We start from the raw sequence: 23,390 nt of genomic DNA, 5'->3' as shown, positions 1-23,390 counted from the left end.
TAATTTATTCATTTTTTTGGGTTCAAATCCACTATCTTTCGTCGAGATTCTTCTCTGAAGTGGTTGCAAAATAGTTTGGTAATTTTATTAGGGTGTTTGAAGAGTATGATTCAAGGCAATTTATTAGAGGGGTAAAACAATATATGCGTATTCGGGTAAAGATTGATGTACGTTTGCCACTAAAACGAAAAAAGTAACTTCAGCTTTCTCCTAGTAAATTTATTTATGTGAAATTCCAATATGAGAAACTCATATTATTTTGTTTCTTATGTGGCCGTCGGGGCATGGGGATAACTTCTGTCTAGTTCAATTGAATAACAATTTCCAAGAGAGAGATATGGGATGGGATATTTCATTATGGGCTCAGACAATGAGGGCGGTTATGGCGCTGAGTATTTGGCTGAGGGAGGATGGTAAGTCAGAAGGTTCTCTGGGTACTATACTATCGGATTATAAAAATCAAGTTAACCTAGTCTTAGGTATAAATTTGAAAGGTAATCTGAATATGGAAAGTAGAGAGCGATTAGGTTAGTCAATTGGGCACGGACAGGATTTGACGATACACAATTTAGAGGAAAATCCAACAGCAGGTCTCAATGGCAAAACGTGAATTAAACAAATGATTTCTACTACTAATGGTTCTGGTAGTTCAGATGCATTGATGGTAGCTGAAGAGAGTATGCAGACTCTTCTCTTAGAATTATCGATGGTTGCCATAGGGCAAGCTGATTGGCAGCAATGAAACTCTTATGCTGGAATGTTCGCAAGTTGGGGAGTCCGCGAGTAATTAGAAGGCTTCAAAATATGCTGAAACTTACTTATCCCCAAATTGTCTTCTATATGGAGACGAAGTTGGATTCACAAAAGATGGAGGGTGTTCATACAAAATGTGGGTTTTACAATGAAATTAATGGACCAGTTGAAGGTACGAAAGGTGGGATTTGTTTGGGATAGAATGGAGATGTATCTGTAAGTTTAAAGAGTTTTTCAAAGCATCACATAAATGTGGAGATTCAAGAAAAATCAGATGGGGAAAATGAATAATGACGAGTTTCTATGGCTCTCCTGAGGTAAGGGCGGTTAGAGGTTTAGAATCTCTTGAAATGTTGGGTTAAGATCAAAGTTTTCCTTGGATAGTATAGGAAGATTTTAATGAGATTATTTATTCCTATGAGAAGAATGGTAGGTTACCATGGGAGGAAGAGCGTATGAAGGAGTTCCGAGATATTTTGATTGCGTGTCAGCTTGAAGACTTGGGATATGAAGGATTATGGTTTACATGGGAAAAATGGAACTTTGCAGAAAACAACATTAGAGAAAGGTTGGATAGAGGAGTGGCGAACTCGACTTGGTGGTTGAAATTTCCTGACTTTTTTCTTTTCCATTTGACACATTTGTTTTTTGACCATTGTCCATTGCTTTTAACTACTAAACAATAGGATACGGAGAAACCACGGTAGAAATTTCGCTTTGAATCATGGTGGACTTTAGAGAAGTTTTGTGAGCTTAAGATTCATAGATTATGGAGTGCCAATGGGGGACTGTTCCTGAGCGTCTGGAATTTTTATGTTTAGATTTGCAGAACTGGGCTGATTCGTTGAAAAAGAGAAAGAGGGGTAATTTAGAAACACTTCGGAGAAAATTAGGTAATTTGAATTTGGGGATCGGAGATGATATGAATATTACGGAGCTTTTGGATACAAAAGTGACACTTAATTTGGAAATAGACAAGGTAAAATGTTATTAGGAGCAAATGGAGAAAGCTAATTGGCTGAAATTAGGGGACTAAAATACGACATTTTTTCATCGATTTGCATTTCAACGTCCTCGAAAAAATTAGATTAAGGGGTTACAAGGTGAGGACGGAAGGACTATAACGAAGCAATGAGGTATGTTAAATATAGCAAATACTTATCTCTTTGATCATTTCTCATCTCAAGGTTCTAACAACTTGGATCATATTTTAGAAGGGATGAGACAGTGTATAACGGAGGAGCAAAACAGGATCTTATCATCAAAATATGAATGGGAGAAGATTCTTGTTGCGCTAAAAAAGATTGGTCCAACTAAAGCTTTGAGTCTTAATAGTATACTCGCTTTGTTCTATTAGAAGTATTGGCATATTGTAGGCCAAGATGTTGGTTCCTTTTGTCTAGATATTCTTAATGGAGGCACTTCTTTATCAGAGATCAATCGTACTCACATTGTTCTTATTCCAAAAATTATGAATCCGACCATGTTAGCGCATTTTCGACCTATTAGTCTATATTTGGTTCTTTATAAAATTATCTAGAAAATAGTGGTAAACTGATTCGAGAAAGTGTTGAATGATTGTATCAATGAGGCACAAAATGCTTTTGTTCTGGGTCGACAAATCATGGATAATGTTCTTTTAGCTTATGAGGTTTTGAATGCCTTCAAACAGAGAAGAATCGGAAGGAGACTTTTTGGTATTGAAACTTGATATGAGTAAAGCGTACGATAGAGTGAAGTAGATGTTCTCGAGGGAAGTAATGCTAAAAATTAAATTTTCAACTGGTTGGGTTTATTTCATTATGGAATGCATTAGTACGGTTTCTTATTTCGTAATGTTTAATAGGGAAACAAGAGAGGTCGTTACACCAACTAGGGGCCTTACACAAGGTAATCCACTTAGCCCTTATCTTTTTCTAATATGTAGTGAGGGTCTTTCAACCCTTATGAGATTAGCGATGAGGGATAGTTTATTAAAAAGGGAAAAAATAGTTTATTAAAAAGGGAAAAAATCTATCGTGGAGTGCAAGAAATATCTCATTTATTATTTTCCAATAATTGTTTTTTTTTTTTTTGGTGAAGCCACAAGGGAAGGAGCCTTGGTCTTAAGCAGATTTTACAACAGTATGAGAGAAGTTTAGGCTAATGTGTTAACTTTGATAAATCAATTATTTTTTACAGTTCAAACATACAATAATAACAAAGAAGAATGATCTCTGAAGAATTAGAGGTACATTTTTCATCAGACCCAAAAAAATATTTAGGCTTTCCTAAAATGGTTGGATGAAAAAAGAAACAAGCTTTTAATTTGTTGAATGAGGTATTTGTTGAAAGAGATTCATTAGTGTGAGTGGTTGAATTTATGTGATCTCAAGGATAATAGAGGAATGGATTTTTGAAGTTTAACAAAGTTTAATTTGGCGCTTCTGGCAAAGCAAGGTTGGCATTTAATGACTAATACAAACACGTTATTGGAAAGATTGCTAAAAACAAAGTATTACCCGGAGTCGAGTTTCATGAATTCAAACTTGGGAGCTTACATATCTTATACTTGGAAGAGTATATGGTCTGTAAAGGGATTACTCCGAGAGGGTTTATGCTGGTGTGTGGGTACTGGTTCCAAAATTAATGTTTGGACAAAGGCGTGGGTTCTTGGATTGAAGGGTCACAAAAGTCAGAGAAGATCTACTGGCCAAAATATAACAAATTTCTCTAATTTAATTTATCAACAAACTGGGTAGTGGAATTTTCAGTTGATTACTAGTATGTTTAGTATTGAGGAAGCAAGGAAAATTCTGTGTATTCCTTTAGCACAAACACTTCAGAAGGATTCAATTGGTTGGTGAGGTGAAGCATCTGGGGTATTCTCGGTTCGTAATGGGTACAACATTCTTATACAAAATTCATTTTTATCTAGGATTTACTAGAATTAAATAAATTATACAAATTTTTTCAAGAAGTTGTGGAAACTTAACTTGCCAAAGAAGATAAAAATTACAGTCTAGAGGATTTTTCAAAATTATATTGCTAATTTCTACAACCTCTACAATAGAAGATTAGTGGGGTCTCTAGGCTGCCCAAGGTGTCTGAATGGCCCGGAAACTATAGAGCACTCGTTTCATGATTATATCACTACAGTAGAAATGTGAAATAGATTAAACATTTACTGGCATATGGAGTTCACTAGTCTTATCTTTCAGGATTGACTTGATAATTTATTTTCTACCTCATCTAACTAGATTTGCAAGATGGTGGGGTGTACTTTTTAGGTGTTATGGACTGAAAGAAATAAATATATGCAGGATGGGATTAAAAATCAGGCTCAAGCAATAGTAGAAAGGATTAAAGCTCAATTAAAAAAATTAGATGCCTTAAACAAACTGTCACACGCTATGAGAGTTGAGATTGTAAGATGGAGGCCTCCAGAGAAACTTTCATCAAGGTAAGTTTTGATGGGGCTTTTCAAGCTCATTCCCTGAAATCATGCTCGGGGATTGTTATCAAAAATCAAAAGGGGTTGTTCTGGGGTCAACAATAATTATTAATAATCACATACCAACAGGGTTTGCTACGGACGCTATTGCATGTCTCCAAGCAATCCAATTGAGAATTAATTTGGGGTTTCAAGATGTGGTGATCGAAGGCGATTCGCTTACGGTGATAAAGAAACAAGTAGCAAACAAGAATGATGGTTCATGCACCAGTGCTTACATACTCTTTGAGGAAGAGATTTAAAAACTGTGGATTCTCGCATATTCAGAGGCAGGGGAACCAAGTGGCTCATCTTTTGGCCATTGAAGGATTAAGGGTTGAAGGGAAGACTTATCTGCTTGACGGGGTGCCGGATTTTGCAAAAGAGGCAGTGGAGAAAAATCCACGAGGAATGGTTGGGGGAGCATCTCTAGTATTGTAAAATGAAAATCAGGTTCAAGGTATTGTTAGGTTGCTCACCGATTGGGGAAAACAGTAGTGAAGGAAAGTAAGAGTCAGGAGGAGAAAATAGGTAGTGGGGATTTCAGGCCATTGTTGAATGCTTCTGATTCTAAGAGCCATGAATTTTGATTGTGATATGTCTTTTCAAATGACAGAGTTCATTAATTAGGTTAGGGTATAGTTTTTATTTTTACGACATGCAGTTTGACTGTTTAAGGGGTTTCAGTTTTCCATTTACTACTGTTGTTAGATTGTTATTTATTTATTAATTAATATACTCCAGTTGTGTTATTTCAAAAAAAAATTAAAATTATGTTACTTATTGTTTATTGTTCTGCATTGCATAAATGTATTCATGTGTTGGTTAAATTTAAGAAAAGTAAATCTAGTCTACTCGTATTTGATTTCTTAAATTATTTTTTATTTAAAATATTTTTAAAAAAATATAATACACTAAATGCATTAAAAACGCTAAAATAAAATTTTTCTAACATATTAAAAAGTATTTATATTAAAAAAACACTATTATAAATATAGTAATTTTTTGTTATATTAAAAAACACAAAGAAATATAATAAATATTTTATTGCATTAAATATATTTTTTAAAATTTTAAATTTTAGTTGGGTAAGCTTTTTTTTTAGGTTTTGGGTAGGGGTGATCAAAACTCAATTTAATTCGAAAAAATCGGAAAAAAATAAATTTCGAGTTATTTAAATTATTTGAGTCAACTCGGATAACTCTTTTTGGGTTTCAAATTGGATCAGTTTCGAGTGAATGGATACTCTGAGATAGAACGAGAAAAATTGAATTTGATTAATTCAACTTATAAGATTTTGGAACAATTAGAAAATTACAAAAATGAAACCATTTATTTTGAACAACAAAGAGCGATTAATCAAGTCCGACAACGGGTTTTCCAACAAGCTTTACAAGGAGCTCTAGGAACTCTGAATAATTTGAATAAAAAATTGCTGTAAATACTAGGGTGAGCACAACTCGATTCGACTCGAAAAAATCGAAAAAAATTCGAGTTTTGAGTTAAATGAATCGAGTTATTTGAGTTAATCGAGTTATTTGAGTTAATCGAATTTTTTTCGAATTTCGAGTTCGAATCAAGTTGAGTTTTCGAATTCGAATAACTCGAATAATTCGAATAATTCAAATATCAAACTATAATATTTTATATTTTTATCCCAAACTTCCAAACCTTTTTATTTTTTCCTCAAAACTTTTATTCCTTTCTACTTTCTCCCAAAACTTTTACTCATTTTCTATCCTAACCCCCCAATCTATCCAAAATCTATTTCCTACCAAAATTTTCCTATCATATTTATTTTTTCTCAAAATTTTACTCCCAAACTCATCCCCCCTCAATTTTTTTAAATATTTTTCCTCTAAAATTTTACTCCCCCTATTTATTTACTTTCCCTCAAACTTTTAATCCCCAAAACTTTTTATTTTCCCCCTAAACTTTTACTTCTCACCCTTTATTCTCAAATAAAAAATCAAAATTATCTAAAAAAATCACTAAACATAAATAGTAATAATTTTATTTATATCTACTATTTATATTATTAAATTAAATTTCGCATTTTATATTATTTACATTATTGAATTGTTTAGTCATATTGAATATTTATATTAAAATTGAATTATTAATTATGCCATTAAATATTCATGTTAAAATTTTATATTTGTATCAATTTCACATTTTATCTTTAAAATAACTTTTATTAAAAAATCACATTTTTACATTTAATATATTTTTTAATTCCAAAATACGTAGTGACAAGAATCTGAAGATAATTGAAACAACTAAGCAAGCAAAGAAACTAACCTGTATATAAAAGTTTATTAAATAAATTATGAGGTGATGAAAATTAATAAAAATTTTGATTAAGGTGGACAAATTTTATTACAATGGGTGACAATGGTTACAAGGACCCAAAATTATTTTTTAAAATTTAACTCGAACAAATATATTCGATACGATTAGAATTTCATCTCACTCAACTCGATTCGAGAAAATTTCAAATCAAATTGGGATGATAAAATATGATTCGTCAACTCGATTAACTCGAAATTTTTTCATTCGATTCGATCCGATTCAATTGAATGCTCACCCCTAATAAATACTTTTTTTATCGTTGTCAACTTTAAAAATGAGCAAATTGGCCTCTCACAACAAAAATTAAAAAAAATAATTTAAAATAATTTCCAAAATTTCAAAAAAAATTTTAAAATTCAAAATATTCATAAAAATTTTAAAATTTATATTTTAAAAAATTATAATTTTTTAAAAAAATTCTAAAAAGTTAAAAAAATTTAAAAATTTCTAAAATAATCAAGTATCATTTTTTTTGCTTTGAAATTTTTTTTAAATATATATTATTTTAAATTTATATGCTCTAATATGGAATTAGTTATACTATAACAATATTTTTATTTAACATGTTTATTTTTTTAATTTAACTTGAATAATTTTACTCGATTCGACTCGAGTTAAATTTAATTTCACTCGACTCTATTCGAAAAAAAATTTAAATTGAATTAAGATAATAAAATAGGACCCGTGAACTCGATTAACTTAAAATTTTTTCACTCGATTCGATCAAACGTTTAATTTTGGATAATAAGTTTAATTATTATTAAATTATTAATTTAATATAAATATATATAATTGTTATTTAACATATATAATTAATAAAGTATTTTTGTAACATAATATATTCGAGATGAACTGGAGTCAAAAATTCTTGCCCAAGGCTTGGCCATATAAAAAAATGTCTTAAAATTTACCTAATCCCCTTTTTTCAAGTCCCATATTTGTCCAATCCTCCATTTTAGAGGCTTTTGACAGACAGTGGCAGCTAGCATTGAACGCGGCGTGGGCACCAAAGAACCTTGGACCACCTCTACCCTGGAGGGTGGCTAACTGAAGTTAACATGAAGTTCTTTGATGTCATACTTAACTCTACCAGCGCAGACATGTGATTCCTAAACAAGCCAGACAGCACACGGAAATGGTATGTGGACATAATTTATTGCTCTTTCGTTGGCTTTTTTATAAAAAATAACTCAAAAAAATTAATTAATTATTAAAATAATTTATTTTTTTAATTAAACACGAAAATGATCTAAAAGTTGATGAAGCCAAAAAATTTGGCTTCACCAACATGACACGTCAATAACAAGGAAAAAAATTAATTTTTTGATGGAGCTATGTAAAATGGCACTACTTGTATAAATACCAGTGAAATATTATAATTTTTAAAAATATAGGGACTTTAAAAAAATTTCTATTTTTTGGTAGAACCAATTCATTTGGGCCACCAAATTACCTGATACCCTATTATTTTTTTTAAAAAACTTTTTTTAACTTTTGTCCTTTCTTTCTTTTTTTTAACTTTTATTAAGTTTTGTCTTTATCCTTATTTATTTTATTTATTTTTTATTATTAATTTTAAAAAATTTAAAATGTATATTTAAAATTTTTTATAATATATATTTTTTTAAAATTCTAAATATATATTTTTGAAATTATTTTTTAAAATTTTAAATATTACTTTTTAAATATTAAATATATTTTTAATAATATAAAATATTTAAATATTTTAAATATATGATCTTTCAAATCCATTATTAGTTTTATAATATTTTAAATGTTTATTTTAAAATTTAAATATTTTTTAATTTATTTTATAATATTTGAAATTATGTTTTTTCAATTATTTAAAATATATTATTTTTAAAGATATCACCTTTCAAATTTATTATTTGTTTTATAATATTTTAAATATATATTATAAAACATTTCAAATATACATTTCAAATTTTTCAAAATTAATAATAAATAAAATAAACAAGGATAAAGATAAAAGTTAAAAGTTTAAAAAAAAATAACAAGGTGTTAGGCTGGTGGCGCCAAATGAATTGACTCCACCAAAAAATGAATTTTTTTTTTAAAATCTCTTAGGGCACGTTTGGTTCGCTGTATTGGATTAGAAGTGTATTGGATTAGAGGTGTAATGGATTAGAGGTGTATTGGAATAGAGGTGTAATAGCAAATCAACTGTTTGGTTGAATGTAATGGAATAGAGGCGTAATAGTAATCTTGTGTTTGGTTGAATGGAATAGAGGTGTAATAGCATAATGGAAAAAACTAAAATGACTAGAATACCCTTAGCATAAATTTGTTTTGGTAAATGATTATTTTTATTGTTATTTAAATTTTAATAAGATTATTAATATCAATAATAAATAATTTAATCATATTTAAACATAATTATTATTAAATATATTATAATTAAAATATATAATTTAATAAAATTCTTAATAATCAATATTCTTATATGAATTTACTCAAATCATAATATATGATACTATAAAATATAAATTAACATAATTATTATTAAATATATTATAATTAAAATATATAATTTAATAAAATTCTTAATAATCAATATTCTTATATGAATTTACTCAAATCATAATATATGATACTATAATTTACTCAAATTCTTATATGAATTTAATAAAAGATCATTTGAAATAATTAATATTAAAATTAACATGTAACTGTTTGTTACTCATTCTTTGTTTCTTATTCTTTTTGTTTTGATCATGTATCAATCATTTAAACCAAATGCTTGGTTGTATTGGACAGTGTTTTATTACTTTATAAATGCATGATTTTATATACACAAATACATATGTATAGGAAAATTATCTGAATGAATGGTTAATATTTATTATCAGCAAAACTTAGTATATACACACATAAATTAAGGTAAGATAATTAACTCGATATCTAGCTTGAGCAGCTCGAGTTTGTCTAAACAATACATCAAAACTTTTTATTTTGAAGCTTATAAACTTAAACAGCTTAAGTGTCTTATTTTTCATTATGCTATAAAGGGAATATAAATAAATACCAGAATTTTGATACGAAAAATTGTAGCAAGCAAAGCAATATCCTGCTATTAAACTCACTATAAAATATGTAATATAGCAAACAAAGATCTCTCAACTGATCTTTAATCTTTTTAATCATTTGTAAATAAAAGAAAAAATTACAAAAAAGAACAACCTGCAGAATGTTTGATGACAAAAACTAACAAAAATCCATGATTCAATATCAAATTCAAGATGCATTCTCCTTTTTCAGCTTAGCAAGTTCTTGCTTGATGACTCCAGACCTCTGCAAAACCGTATTACAGCTCGTCAAGCTTCGATTGAAGTTTTGAGGAAGTGCTTTCAAGAAAAGAACTCTGGTATAAAACGGGTAGACACAATAGGGGGTGTATCGGAAACTGACCTTGATCTTAGCCAACATAAGCTTGAACCTATCAAAGTCGTTGAGAGATGCTCTTCTCTTCTGGACAATCAACTTTCTACCCCACGAGCTACTTTCCCATTTGTTCTTAACATCTGTAAGTTAACATAAGAGTGATAAGAAAGAAAACATATCTTCAAGAAACAACATTACAAATGCTGGTGAAAGCTGTCGTCGTCCTTACCAGCCTTCTCCATAGCTTCGATCAACCCATTTGTTCTTGGGAACGCGTGGAATGTCAATTGTGATATCTGTCAATGTAAGCCTCTTGAAGTTCATTTGTTTCAAGGAATTGGATTGCTTTTAGCATAGAACAGAGACCTATTACTGTGCAACTTATCAAATGGAGAATTGGAAGGTTGTTTTTTGGTAACTTTGATGTGCAACATTTGGATTATAATTTCTTTTGCAGAAATGATCATATGAACGAATTTCTTCTTCTATTTTTTGTTCATTATAACTTGAGAGAGATTTCCCACAGACAGGATGGCTGTTAGAATAAAGCCTCATGGTGAATTCTATATTATATATTGGGATGCCTGCATATAGATCAGCCAAGTGCTAAGAAAAGCCAAGTAAACCGCAAGGAGAGTTAAACTATACTTCATTTTCTGTCAAATTAAGACCATCTCAAATATGCACAAGGACTTTGACAAATGTTGGTGAGGCAAATTCATCTTTTGCACAAGGTAACTTAATGACATTTACTCGAGCAAAATCAGAATATAAAATTGGTGAATTCACTCAAGGGTATGTCAAGTACATACCTATATCTAACGCTCATCAATTACATCCAGTTATAGATGTGGAGTATCTTTGCTTTTCTAAACTCAAAATCAATACTTGACATTGGTTTGCTTAAAAAATGTAAATAGTAATAATGTCTATCAAAATATCAACAACAACAATAATTAGAAAGGTTTGAGAGAAAAATCCATGAAAAAGAATTAATATGGTCATTCATGTGCCAAATAAGTCCTAAAAAGTGCATTTATATGAAATAGAAACATTGGAAAATCAGCCTGTTTACTGCTGGAATTAAGGTAAATGATCAGCTACACAAAGCCAGCCCAGAAAAGTAAATCAACAATATAAAGACAAAAGATGAATTTTTCAATGAAAATATCCATGAGATTGCACATTTCTCATCCTGAAAGTTATTAAGACTATTATGACAGCTCAAGATACAATATATTAAATATATGCATAAAACAAAGTCAAATCAGTACCTCTAGGAAATCTAAAGTAGCCGAGGCAGAATTGAACCCTGTTCTTGGATCTTGACTAGAAATTCTTTCATTTCCTGTTTCTGACAACCGGCTTCTGAGTTGCTTTATAATGTTGTCCTTAAGTTCTTTGTTTGAATCCTTGGTTTTACTTGAGAATTTCTCCAGACAGTTGGATTCAAATACTAAAGCAAGAGCCTCACATGCTGTTGCACATAGTGCTTCATCGTTACTGTCTAATATGTTGGAGAAGTATGTAATTGCCCTGCATCCAAATTTGCAGATCTATCAATGACATTTCAAATTTGTTTGTAGATGGAAAACAAAAAGAAAGACGATAACTATCTAGAGGTTGTAATTGTTAAAAATTTACAATAAATGAGACTTTTTAATTAAAAGGCTCACCCTTGCCAATTTTTGTGACTTAGCCTCCACCCATCAATGGTAAAAAGAAGAAAGGACCAAGCGGATATCATGACAGTTAAAATGGCTAGTGAATCTTTCCTTTCAATCTGATGAGACATAGAAGGAAACCTATCCTTTTAGGCTCCAATTTAAATTACAGAATATATAGATAAAAATATCAGTTAAAATTCATACACTAGAGTCAGTTCCAGGATTAATTAAGTCCCAAAGTAACTTCATTACTGATTCAGTCTCATCCGAGTTGCTTGCACCGAAAAATGTAACAACAGTCAAGCAACCAAGAATCTGCGCAATACAAGAAAAACCATATATCCAATGCATATGCATAACTCTGCTATATGCATATATATATATATATATATATTCAATGCATAACTGTTTGACTTCATTCATTCAAACAACTAGCATTGGTTTTCAACATATTTTCACAAAATTTCCTTCTTACCATATTATCATATAATTTCATGGCAAACATTAACAAATCTCCCTCTAGATATACATATAATAAACATAATTATCACTTATCACATTAATCAAAAACATAGGATTCGGATGCTAGCCGCAGTATAGAAGCAATATTTGAAAACGAAATTTCATTATTTTTCCTACTGAAAACATGAAACACCATCAAGATACATCTAAAAACACAAATTACAATTGCAGGTTCATATTGCTTACAAGCTTCTGATTTGATGTTTTCAGGAAAAAGCAAAGATAGCAATGACAGCTTTATGATGTTGGAAATCTATGAGAACTTGAAAAAAGATAATGAAACTTACTATTTCTCCTCTTGTCCATTATCTTATTTGACTAAAGAGATCAAGTAAAACCCCAAACTTCTACAATTACTGCAAAGTAAATGTTAACTACTGCATAAACTCTAAACTTTTAATTATGCACTTCTGGAGAAGTTCAAGTTCTGAAGCCAATGGTTCGAAAATACTCAGCTAACATACTTTCATCAGTTCCCTCAGGTAAATTACAAACATAGATGGAACCATTTGTAGGGTATCCTCTTCCTGAATTGCTTGCCATAGTTTCTTCACCTCATCAAAATCCTTCTCGAAAGTTCTAAACAAAATTAAATGCTTCGCTAAATTTATAATTAGAAATAAATGTAAAAAAATGCTTAATTGATACTGCATAGTGGCATTAACAGAAAATATTATAAAATTTATTAATATTACAACGAAATAAACACAGATAGAAAAAGAAAAGATTGGAGCTAAATCAAAATTTTAAACTAAATAAATTAAAAACACTAAAATTTAGGATAATCGGAAACATAGATAAAGATCTGAAGCCTAGAAATTAAAGGAAAGGAGACAAGCTATTCTCACTGGTAGTAGAGGCGCAGGCGGCGGTGCTGGAAGTTCAAATATGTGAAAGTGATGACATTTTTCGTTCCTGATAAAATGAAGAGCAAAAACGTAGGAGAAGATGGAGCTGAGGGCAGAAATCGGTTTTAAGTTTTCAAACGTAAGAAGGAAAAATCAATGAAGAAAAGAAGTAAACAGATTACCTCTGCAATCAATGGAAGGGAAAAGTCGGAGAGGATGAAGCTTGATGAGGGCAGAAAAAGATTACCTCCCTTCCCGCTACTGTTTCCCAGTCGCTGCAAGAAGCGGAAGAATGGTGAAGCCCTTTGGCTGCCAGCATACCTTTGGCTGGAAGAAGATGAAGGCGAATCGATTTGGCTGGAAGAATATGTGAAAATGTGAAGGCGAATCGATTTGGCTTGATTTGAGGATATGAAATCGATGGGAAATTTTTGGGGAGAAGAAACAGGCTATTTTGGTCTCAAAATTAAAAAAGAAAACGGTGAATAGCTATTACAAACTAAAAGCCCGGAATACTTATTACAACTGTTGAGGGAATAGGCAAGGAATAGCAAAACCTCCGAATCAGTAAACGGTGAACCAAACGGTGTATTGGGTGGGGCCACCGAATCGGGGTGTAATGGCTAACCCAACCAAACATGGTGTTATATTTTTAGAAATTACAGTATTTTTCTAATATTTATACAGGTGATGCCATTCTACAAGCCTCCACTAAAAAATTAATTTTTTTTTCCTGTTACTGACGTGACATGTTTGGCTCCACCAACTTTTACTATAGATTTTAAGTTATTTTCGTGTTTAATTAAAAAAATAAATAATTTTAATAATTAATTAAATTTTTAGGTTATTTTTATAAAAATGCCTCTTTCTTGAAAGGTGTAGCGTAGCTCGTACGGTCACAGAATCTTAGAATCGAGACACGGTTGGGGTTTACCTAGTCAGCAACAATCGTCTGATTTTCTCCAATCTTATTTTCCTTTTCTTAGGGGATGGTCAAGGATAGCGGTGCAGGTGTTCGGTTTCTCACAAGGTTGGATGTCTTATTTAATTTTTTTCCCAAGTAACATCAAAAGGGACACTACCACATTAAAGGTGGTGGTTGGAATCACCTTGCACATGAATTCATCCAAACATGGAGTTAATTTGTTTTGTTTATTTGGTACAAAAATCATCCTGCCTACCAGAAACCATCTTCATTGCATAGAGGGGAGTTGATAGGCCATTAAAGAAAGGTCTGGGATGATTTTAGGCTGTTAATGCCTTAATTAGCTTTTACATCCGACTTTGATCTTAGGTGGCGGTTACAACCCCCTCTATATTAATAGCTAATAATAGCAATAACTTTTAGGTGGAGCTTTTAATCCAATTTATTTTGTTTTCTTTTTGAGTAAATGATATATCCACAGTCATTTTAATATTCGAAAAGTTTTCAATAATTGAATTTGTATCTAATTTTATGTTTAGATAATAGATCTACTCCACTTAATATGTTTAGAGAATTAAAGAAATTAAGGGTTTGCAAAATTCGATTTGAAAAATAAGTTTCAATTTTAAGTTAATTGAATTAAGTTATTTCATTTTTTCAAGTCAATTCGAATAAATAATTCGAGTTTTGAGTTTGAGTCGAATCGAGTTGAATTTTACAATTTGAATAATTCAAATAACAAATTGTGTAAATACTCTTCGATTCCTTTTAGTTTTGAAAATAAACAAACCGGTTTCTCTCTCAACAAAAAATTCAAAATAAATATTAAAATTTAAAATATTTATAAAAATTCCAAAAGTTGAATTTTTTTTAAAAAAATTTATACAAATTTAATATATATATATAAAGAATATGTAAAGAAAGTTAAAAACTAATTTTTTTATAAAATAACAATTTTAGAGCCCTAAATAAGTTAATTAACGATTCAAGTGTATCATATTAAAATATCTTTTTTTGTCTTATTTTGCTTTGAAAAAATTTTCAAATATATATGGCTTTAAATTTATGTACTCTAACATAAAATTTGTTATATTGTAATAAGATTTTAATTTGACATGTTTCACTTTTTAATTTAACTTTAACAATTTTACTTGATTCGAAAAAATTCAAATCAAATTAAAATGACAAGATATGACTTGTCAACTCAATTAACTTAAATTCTTTTACTTGATTCAATCAAACCCTCATGCCTAATTTTAATTACTTTCAAAAAAATATTTTTTTAATTATGTAATAATAATTTATACTACTAAAATTGACATAAAAATCTTTACTGGTTAGAATTTTTTTTTATAATTACAACTTAATAGTTATAATTTATTTTGGGTGGGAATTTGGTAGGCGTCGAAACCACCAAATATAAATTCCTAAGATAAAATAATAGTAATAGCAGTATAGAGCAGTAGGGTCGAATCCACAGGGACTGACTATCTAATTTCACCTTTTTTCCGTGACCAGAATCATTGTCACGGTCACAGTCGTGCCCACGACTTGTGCGTAGCAATGCTGAAAAAATAAAAATGGGGAGTTTAAATTGACAAAGATAATAAAATAAAGAAACACGAAGTGTAATAAAATAAAATAAAAACATAACCGAAATTGAAAAAAATTTTAAACAAATAAAGTAAATTAGTAAATAAAATATTTTTAAGCTTAGCATAGCTTCAGTGTACTCCAATTTTGAATTGATCCTTGAAATAGATTTTCTATTCTAAGCGATAAGCTGGTTATAACAATCGAGGATCTCTCAAACAACCAACTCTTCCTCTCGTAGTCGATCCCTAAATTTAATAGCATTTTATTTGATAATTAGCCAAAAATAAATATATTAAAAATACGAGTTTATCTTGATATCAAATGCTTCCAACTTAGTCGATGTTTGTCCTCAAGCATGATATCCACTAGAAATAACTCGTCAATCTTTTTTAAAATCAAAAACCCCCTTTCCTAGTCAAACATACTTCAAACAATTAGGTGAATACAAAATAAACAATTGCTAAACTCAATCAATAAGCATTTTATAAAATCTTGAATAGTGTGTCAAATTTAACTATTTCACTAAATTTAGACTTAATCAAACATGCAAAACCATCATATTATCAATATTTTTATTATTTTTTAATTATTTTGTTTAAACGTAGTCAAGTTTTTTGACGTGAAGTGAAATTACAACCCAAGCACTTCACCCCGATTACTTAACTCGACACGTTCTCTTTATTTAATTATTTATTTTTAACGAGTTCGAGACATAATCAAACCTTTTGACACAAAAGGAGATGACAACCCAAACACCTTATCCCGGTTACTCAATTTTACATTCTCCTAATTGATTTATTTCTCCTTTCTCAAGGCAGCTCGGTTAGCGGAGTGTTACAAACTTCGGCTCGTCACCAAACCTTTTGACGTAAAATGAGATGACAACCCAAGCAGCTCATCCCAATTACTCAACTTGGTCACATTTCCAAATCTTCACTCTTAACATTTATTAGGTAAGTTCAAAAGAGCCAACAATTTTCATAAAATATTGACTAAGGCATAACATTTTCAATTCTATAAAATATTCATTGATCAAGCAAGCAATAGTTATTCATGATTTACGCACTTATTTAAGTAAACTAAACATAAGAATTAGAGGTTTATTTCTGAAACAAATTAAGAAATTATTCTTAACAAAACACATGCAAAAAAAAAAGTATAGCATGATCCCCTACTTAGCCTATATTGCCCCTAATGTGAAAAAAGAATAATAAGAGTGAAGAAAAGTGTACTCCCCGTTTATATTTAATAGGCCGGAGGGCTGTGGAAGTGACCGCTTTGCAAGATGGTGAGCCTGCTTGAGATGTTAGCTTCCATTGTTTCTAGGCGAGGCTCGATGGGATGAAGTCGTTCATCCATAGTGGAAGGTGGTTGCTCCTCTTGTTCTCTAGTAGCCGGATCGCGTCTTCGTCAAAATACTTTATTGCTTCAAGCAGTTCGTGTACCTGGGGAAACAAAATAAAATGAAGTAAGGGTGTCGGCAAGCAAACCCATAGAATCCAAACAATATTAATCCAAAGGATCCATATTATAAGCATACGTTAATGATGAAAAATCAAATTTAGATGAAAGCATATTTTTGGCTAGGTGTGTGATGTAAAGTCCGAGTATGAGAGATCAATGAGTTCAAATTACAACATGAAAATTACGTACAAACCAATATCCCAAATTGACCCTAAAACCGAAATGCATGCACCATAAGAAAAATAGCTCTGTTCTAGTTAAGATAGACGTAGAATCATTGCGACCTGAATAATTAAAAGTGAGAAACCTATTAATGTACCTTAGGGCCGATTCATGCACTAATAAAGCTTTAGAGGTCTTAGAATTGTAAGTCTGGGATACTGAGTTTGTTAACACCGAGTAAGCAAATTGGCATCAAAATTACTAGATATCTCAAGAAGAGCACTATAGTATGAATCAGATTGGACATCGTCAGGGTCAACGAAACCCATGGCCATGTTAAAATCAAAAATAGACATAGAAAATGAATTACCAAGCAATCTGAGTTTAATTACATCCAGGGTTTCAACAGTTTCAACTTCAAACATATTAAAGTTAAATGTCACATAAAATTCGAACACAAGTTCATAGTACGCAACACAATAAATATTCGCATATGATATCCAACCAATAGTAGCAAAATAATTAAATATTGACTCACGCATGTTAAGTGCATCAAGAGTAAAGAGAAAGATATATTTGCAAACTGGTACTGGCCAATGTTGAATTTCCTTATATCTTGTTTGGTGTTCTAATTTTGTAAAATTTAGAAATCTTCGAAGTCTCTGTTCTGGCGGCATTATATAAGTTCGGTCTTGCTGACGTGCCTATTATTACAAGAAGGTTGGTACTCATTTTTTACTGGGATTTGTAGTAGGCTCGGTATATCAGCAGCTTTAGTACTGCTATTCGGGGTTGACTCTGACCCTTGTTCGCCAAAGAGTAGGTTGTTAACTTGGGTTCATCGTTCTAGCTCCGTCTAAACAACCTGTAGGAAACGTTAATAATAGTAAATCAATTTGTAGGTTTGGAACATTATACCTTGTGTTTCTAGACTAGTCAGGACGAACGTGTGAACTTTCTATCATTACCGGTGTCGGGCTTCTTTGTCGATGTTGACTTGTTCCAGCAACATTTATCAGTGGTGGTTGTTTTGGAACTTCGTCGTTAAGATCAACGACTGATGGCGCTAAAAATTAGCTTTGGCCTCGATTTAATTAAACCAGTCAAATGTTGGCTAATTAGCATCTAGTATAAACCATGAGATTTTTTTCGGGTAAAATACAATCAGAGATGACTGTTTAGTGGTAGCCCACAGTAGAGATCAATGGCGGATGGTGGAGGTTGGCGACGGATGGTGGTTTCAATTTTGTCAAAATTTTGGATGATGCTAGCAGTGGCTATGGGGTAAAATGTGAGGTTTTGGGGTTTGTAGAAGTGGTGGTTGGGTTAGGGTCAACAAAGATAAAGTTTTTAGGGTGTTTTAAGGAAGGGGTGTTATTTGGCGTAGGTCTAATAGTGGGGCTGTGAACGGCTGTAGTGATGGCTTTCAAATGGAGGTGTTTGACGGAAGGGAGGTGGAGAATTGTGGTGGCGCGTAGATGGTGAGAGATGGTGTTTTTAAGGTGGTTTTTTTTTCTTTTTTTGGACGATGGTGGGTGCTACCGGCGGTGGTGGTGGCGAAGAGGTCGTCATTGGTCAAGGGATTGATGGCAGTGAAGGGGTAAACGGTAACGACTTGAGGTGTTAGAGTTTTGGTGAAAAAGATAAGTGAAGAAGAAGAAGAAAGGGGAATGTGGGGGTTTGAAAAAAATTATTATTTTATTCTTCTTCTTTTTTCTTGGTCGTTGGGCCCTTCTTTCCTTTTTCTTCTTTTTCTCTTTTTTCCTTCTTTTTCTTTCTTGGTCGTTTGGCCCACTTTCTCTTTTTCTTCTTTTGGGTTGTGTCAAGCCAGTTGGCCTGTTTCTTTCTTTGGCCGCTTGGGCTGAGTCTTCCTCCCTTCTTCTGGGCTTGGTTTGTTTGTTTGCTTAGCCATGAATTTGCTTAAAAAAGATGTACAACTCAAATTTGAATGTGCCCCTACAATAATTTAATTTCGACGTCCAAAACAAATAACAGTCGTCGTCCATGCTTCTAGAAATATCACAATCAAATGGATTAAAATAATATTTTATTTAATTTTCAAACTAAACTAGAATTCAAAATTAAATTAAATTAAATTAAATAAATTACTAAATGAAAACAAATGTAGGTTGCCTCTTATAACGCGTTTTTGTTTAACGTCGTTAGCTCAACGACCTGAAAAAATTAATCGTTTGACTCCTCAAAAAATAATTATTCTACCACATGTACTTGAAAATTCTTATAAAAGGGTTTTAACATTTGCCCATTGACTTTCAAATGTTTCCCGGATTCCTGTTTTTTATTTCGATTGCACCATGAGGAAACAATTTAGTAACAACAAAAGAACCAAGCTATTTGGTTCGAAGTTTACCTGCAAAAATCCTCAATGTTGAATTATAAAATAACATTTTTTGACCAATTTAAAATTGTTTGCAAGATATTCTTTGGTCATGAAACGCTTTGGTTTTGTCTTTATAAATTTGGGAATTTTTAAATATGTCACATCGGATCTTTTCAAGCTCTTAAATATCTAATTTTTGATACTTACCTGCGGCGTCCAACTCCATGTTGCATCTTTTTACTGCCCAAAATACCTTATATTGTAACTCTACTGAAAGGTGGCACGGTTTACCGAATATGAATCGGTAAAGGGACATTCCTATGGATCCCTTGTAAGCAGAACAGTACGTTCAAAATGCATCGTTTAAATGTAAGCTCTAGTCTTTCCTATTTGGTTTCATGGTCTTTTCTAGAATCGACTTTATTTTGCGGTTCGAAGCTTCTGCTAGACCATTTGTTTGTGGGTGATAAGTCGTGGCCACATGTTGTGTCACCCCATACTTTTTCAATAGGGTATCAAGTACCTTATTGTAGAAATGACTTCCTCGATCACTGATTAATGCTCTCGGTGTGCCAAACCTGAAAAAAATAGAATTCGTTAAAAAATTCACTACAATTTTAGTATCAGCATGTCGGGTAGCTTTAGCTTCTACCCATTTAGATACGTAATCTACAGTGAGAATAATGTAAATATTATTAAATGACGAAACAAACGGTTCTATAAAATCGACGCCTTACTTATTAAAAATTTTGCATACATGTATAGGTGTTAGGGGCATCTCATTTTTTCGGCTTAAATCCCCACTTTTTGACATCTCTCGCAAGTTTTGCAAAATAAACAAGCATCACGATAAATGTGTGGCCAAAATAACCCAAACTCAAGTACCTTACGTACGGTGCATTTAAAACTGAATGCCCTCTACAAGCATAAGAATGACAAAAAGAAAGAATAGATTGTACCTCAGTTTCTGCGACACATCGTCGAATTACCTGATCGAAGCAGTGTTTCCATAGGTATGGATAGTCCCAAATATAATATCGCGAGTCTCTTTTGAGCTTGCCCTTTTTAGAACGTGATAAGTTTAAATAAACAATACCTGTAGTGAGGTAATTTACCATATCTGCAAACAATAGGTAAACTGTCTGAGCTGATAGAAGACTTTTATCCCGGAAGTTATCTTTAAGAGGTATGTCATCTTTTAAGAAAGGAATTCAACTCAAATTATCAGCTAATAAGTTCTCACTTCCTTTCTTGTCCTTAATTTCGAGATTGAAATCTTGTAAGAGAAGAATCTATTGAATCAGCCTAGGTTTTGCCTCTTTTTTCCTGATCAAATATTTCAACGCTGCATGGTAAAAAAAACAATAACTTTAGTGCCTAATAAATACAATCTAAATTTTTCCAAAGTAAATACAATGGCTAATAATTTTTTCAGTAGTCGAGTAATTGCTCTGGGAAACATCTAATGTTTTTGAGACGTTGGATATGATGTGAGGTTTCTTCCTAATTTTGTTGCCCAAGGACAGCTCCTACAATTTTTTCATTTGCATCGCACATGAGCTCGAAAGGGTAGTCCTAATTTGGCAGTTGTACTATAAGAGTTGAAACAAGCTTTTTTTTAGAGTGTCGAACGCGTCTTTGTACGTTTGATCAAATTCAAACTCTTTATCTCTTTGCAAGAGATTGCAAAGCAGTCGCGAAATATTAAAAAAGTTCCTAATAAAACGCCTGTAAAAATCTGCATGACCAAGAGAAAAATGAATTTCCCTTACAGTTTTGGGGTATGGAAGTGAGTTAATAACATCAGTTTTGACCTTATCGACCATGATCCCTTCAGTGCAAACAATATGCCCTAAAATCAATCCCTTATCTACCATAAAATGACATTTTTCATAATTAAGAATTAGATTAAATTTTAGGCATCTCTTCAAAATTCTAACGAGGTTTGAAAGATATTTATTGAAAGAATTACCATAAACTGTAAAATTGTCCATAAATACCTCAATTATTTTCTCGATATAGTCAAAAAATATACTTACCATACACATCTGGAATGTAGCTGGTGCATTGCAAAGTCCAAACGACATCCATCTATAGGCGAGCATGCTAAAGGGACATGTAAACATTGTTTTCTCTTTGTCATTTGATGCCACTGGAATTTGGAAAAAATCTAAATAACCATCAAGACAATAGTAGTAAGTTTTTCCCGCTAAACGTTCTAACATTTTATCAATAAAAGGAAGTGGAAAGTGGTCTTTTCGAGTTAAAGAGTTCAACTTCTTGTAATTTATATAGACTCTCTACCCATTTTAGCCTGGAGTTGGAACTAGATCTCTTATTGCATTTTTTATTACAGTCATACTTGTTTTCTTGGGTACCACATGAATTGGGCTGACCCAATTACTGTCAGAAATTGGATAGATTATTCCAGCGTCCAGTAACTTTTGAACTTTATTTTTGAAAACCTCCATAATTTGTGGATTAATATGTCTTTGAGCTTCTCTCTTTGGGCTTATGTTTTCTTCTATCGATATTATATGCATACAAGTTGAGGGGTTTAGCCCTTTTATATCGACGATCGCCCATCTGATAGCCCCTTTGTAATCTCTCAAGACTCGAATTAAATTCTCCTCTTCCAATCCCAAAATTTTACTGAAAACTATTACTGGTAAAGTGTTTTCATTACTTAAATAGGCATACTTCAAGTGTTTTGGCAATGGTTTAAGCTCTTCTCTAAGCCCTACAAAATAGAAGGCAACAATTTAGTTTTAGAAGGAGAAAGTTCAAAGTACTTACCTTGGCTTCTAGGAAATTGAGGAGTATCCAATAGAATAACGGTTTTTTTAATCGGTTCTCTGAATGTCATTATCTCCTCCAATTTATCCATCGTATTGAAGTCTAAACTCTTGGAAAGTACAGCTTGTAATCCATCCCCTTTATGATACTCAAAATGAAATTTCGTTAGTGGTCCAATAATATCAACACTACAAATATTTAACATTATATTGAATTGACCCATTGCCTCATGAACATTAAATTTTACCACCTCACCGTCTAATTCCATAGTGAGGGTTCCACTTCAAACATAAATCCTTGTACGTGCGGTACTAAGGAATGGTCTCTCGAGTAGAATATCAGAAATATTTTTTGAGTGGTCGTCCTCCATTTCAAAGATGTAAAAGTCTGCAGGAAAAATTAGTTCATTTACGTTTACAAGAACATCTTCCAGCACCTCTTCTAGATATACGCATGACCTGTCTGCCAATTGAATAATCACCCCTATTTTTTTCAAAGGACCCATGTTTAGCAATTTAAAAATAGATAAAGGAATTACATTAATATATGCTCTCAAATCACACATGGCTTTATTTATGTCAATATTACTTATTTGGCAGGATATAGAAAACATACCTTGGTCCTTACACTTAGGCAGGATTTTCCTTTGTAGCATTACAGAAACATTTTCTCCTACATTCACCCATTCGTTTCCTTGGAGCTTTTTTTTTATCGATGCACAGTTCTTTCAAAAATTTTGAATAGTGTAGAACTTGTTTAATTGCATCAAGTAAAGGAATATTAATTTCTACCTTCCGGAATGTCTTAAGGATTTCTTTTTCCTCTCGTTCCTTTTTAACTTGGGCGAGCTTTCCAAGGTATGGGAGAGGTACAACAAATGGTTTATGAGGCGTCAACTCAATGAGAGTTACTGGTTCGGCTTCCTGTTCAATGTCGTGGTCACGACTCATGCCAGACACTAGTTCTGACTTTGTTCCATCTTTTATAATCACTGCACTTTCATTTTGACGTGGGTTTGGCTTGGTTTGATATGGCAATTTTCCTTGGTTCTCCAAACAGCTAACCGTAAGTGGTAACTTACTTATTTGCT

At 31.8% G+C, this 23,390-nt stretch overlaps 3 long non-coding RNA genes across 3 annotated transcripts; all 3 read right to left on the bottom strand.

Moving 5' to 3' along the window:
* Nucleotides 1-4,083: 4,083 nt before the first annotated feature.
* LOC107910009 (uncharacterized) lies at nt 4,084-4,981 on the bottom strand. Its single transcript, XR_001687430.2, has 2 exons — nt 4,310-4,981; nt 4,084-4,228 (listed from the first exon to the last, which is right to left on the bottom strand). It is a non-coding gene; the product is annotated as an uncharacterized lncRNA (long non-coding RNA).
* A 4,666-nt stretch (nt 4,982-9,647) lies between these two features.
* On the bottom strand, nt 9,648-10,306 carry LOC121232249 (uncharacterized). Its single transcript, XR_005930598.1, has 3 exons — nt 10,209-10,306; nt 10,007-10,119; nt 9,648-9,889 (listed from the first exon to the last, which is right to left on the bottom strand). It is a non-coding gene; the product is annotated as an uncharacterized lncRNA (long non-coding RNA).
* A 1,825-nt stretch (nt 10,307-12,131) lies between these two features.
* Nucleotides 12,132-13,303, bottom strand: LOC121232248 (uncharacterized). Its single transcript, XR_005930597.1, has 3 exons — nt 13,199-13,303; nt 13,017-13,083; nt 12,132-12,747 (listed from the first exon to the last, which is right to left on the bottom strand). It is a non-coding gene; the product is annotated as an uncharacterized lncRNA (long non-coding RNA).
* Nucleotides 13,304-23,390: the final 10,087 nt, after the last annotated feature.

The sequence above is a fragment of the Gossypium hirsutum genome, chromosome A07 (assembly GCF_007990345.1).
Source record: "Gossypium hirsutum isolate 1008001.06 chromosome A07, Gossypium_hirsutum_v2.1, whole genome shotgun sequence".
Lineage (NCBI taxonomy): Eukaryota > Viridiplantae > Streptophyta > Magnoliopsida > Malvales > Malvaceae > Gossypium > Gossypium hirsutum.
This window is presented reverse-complemented; position numbering and strand designations above follow the sequence as displayed.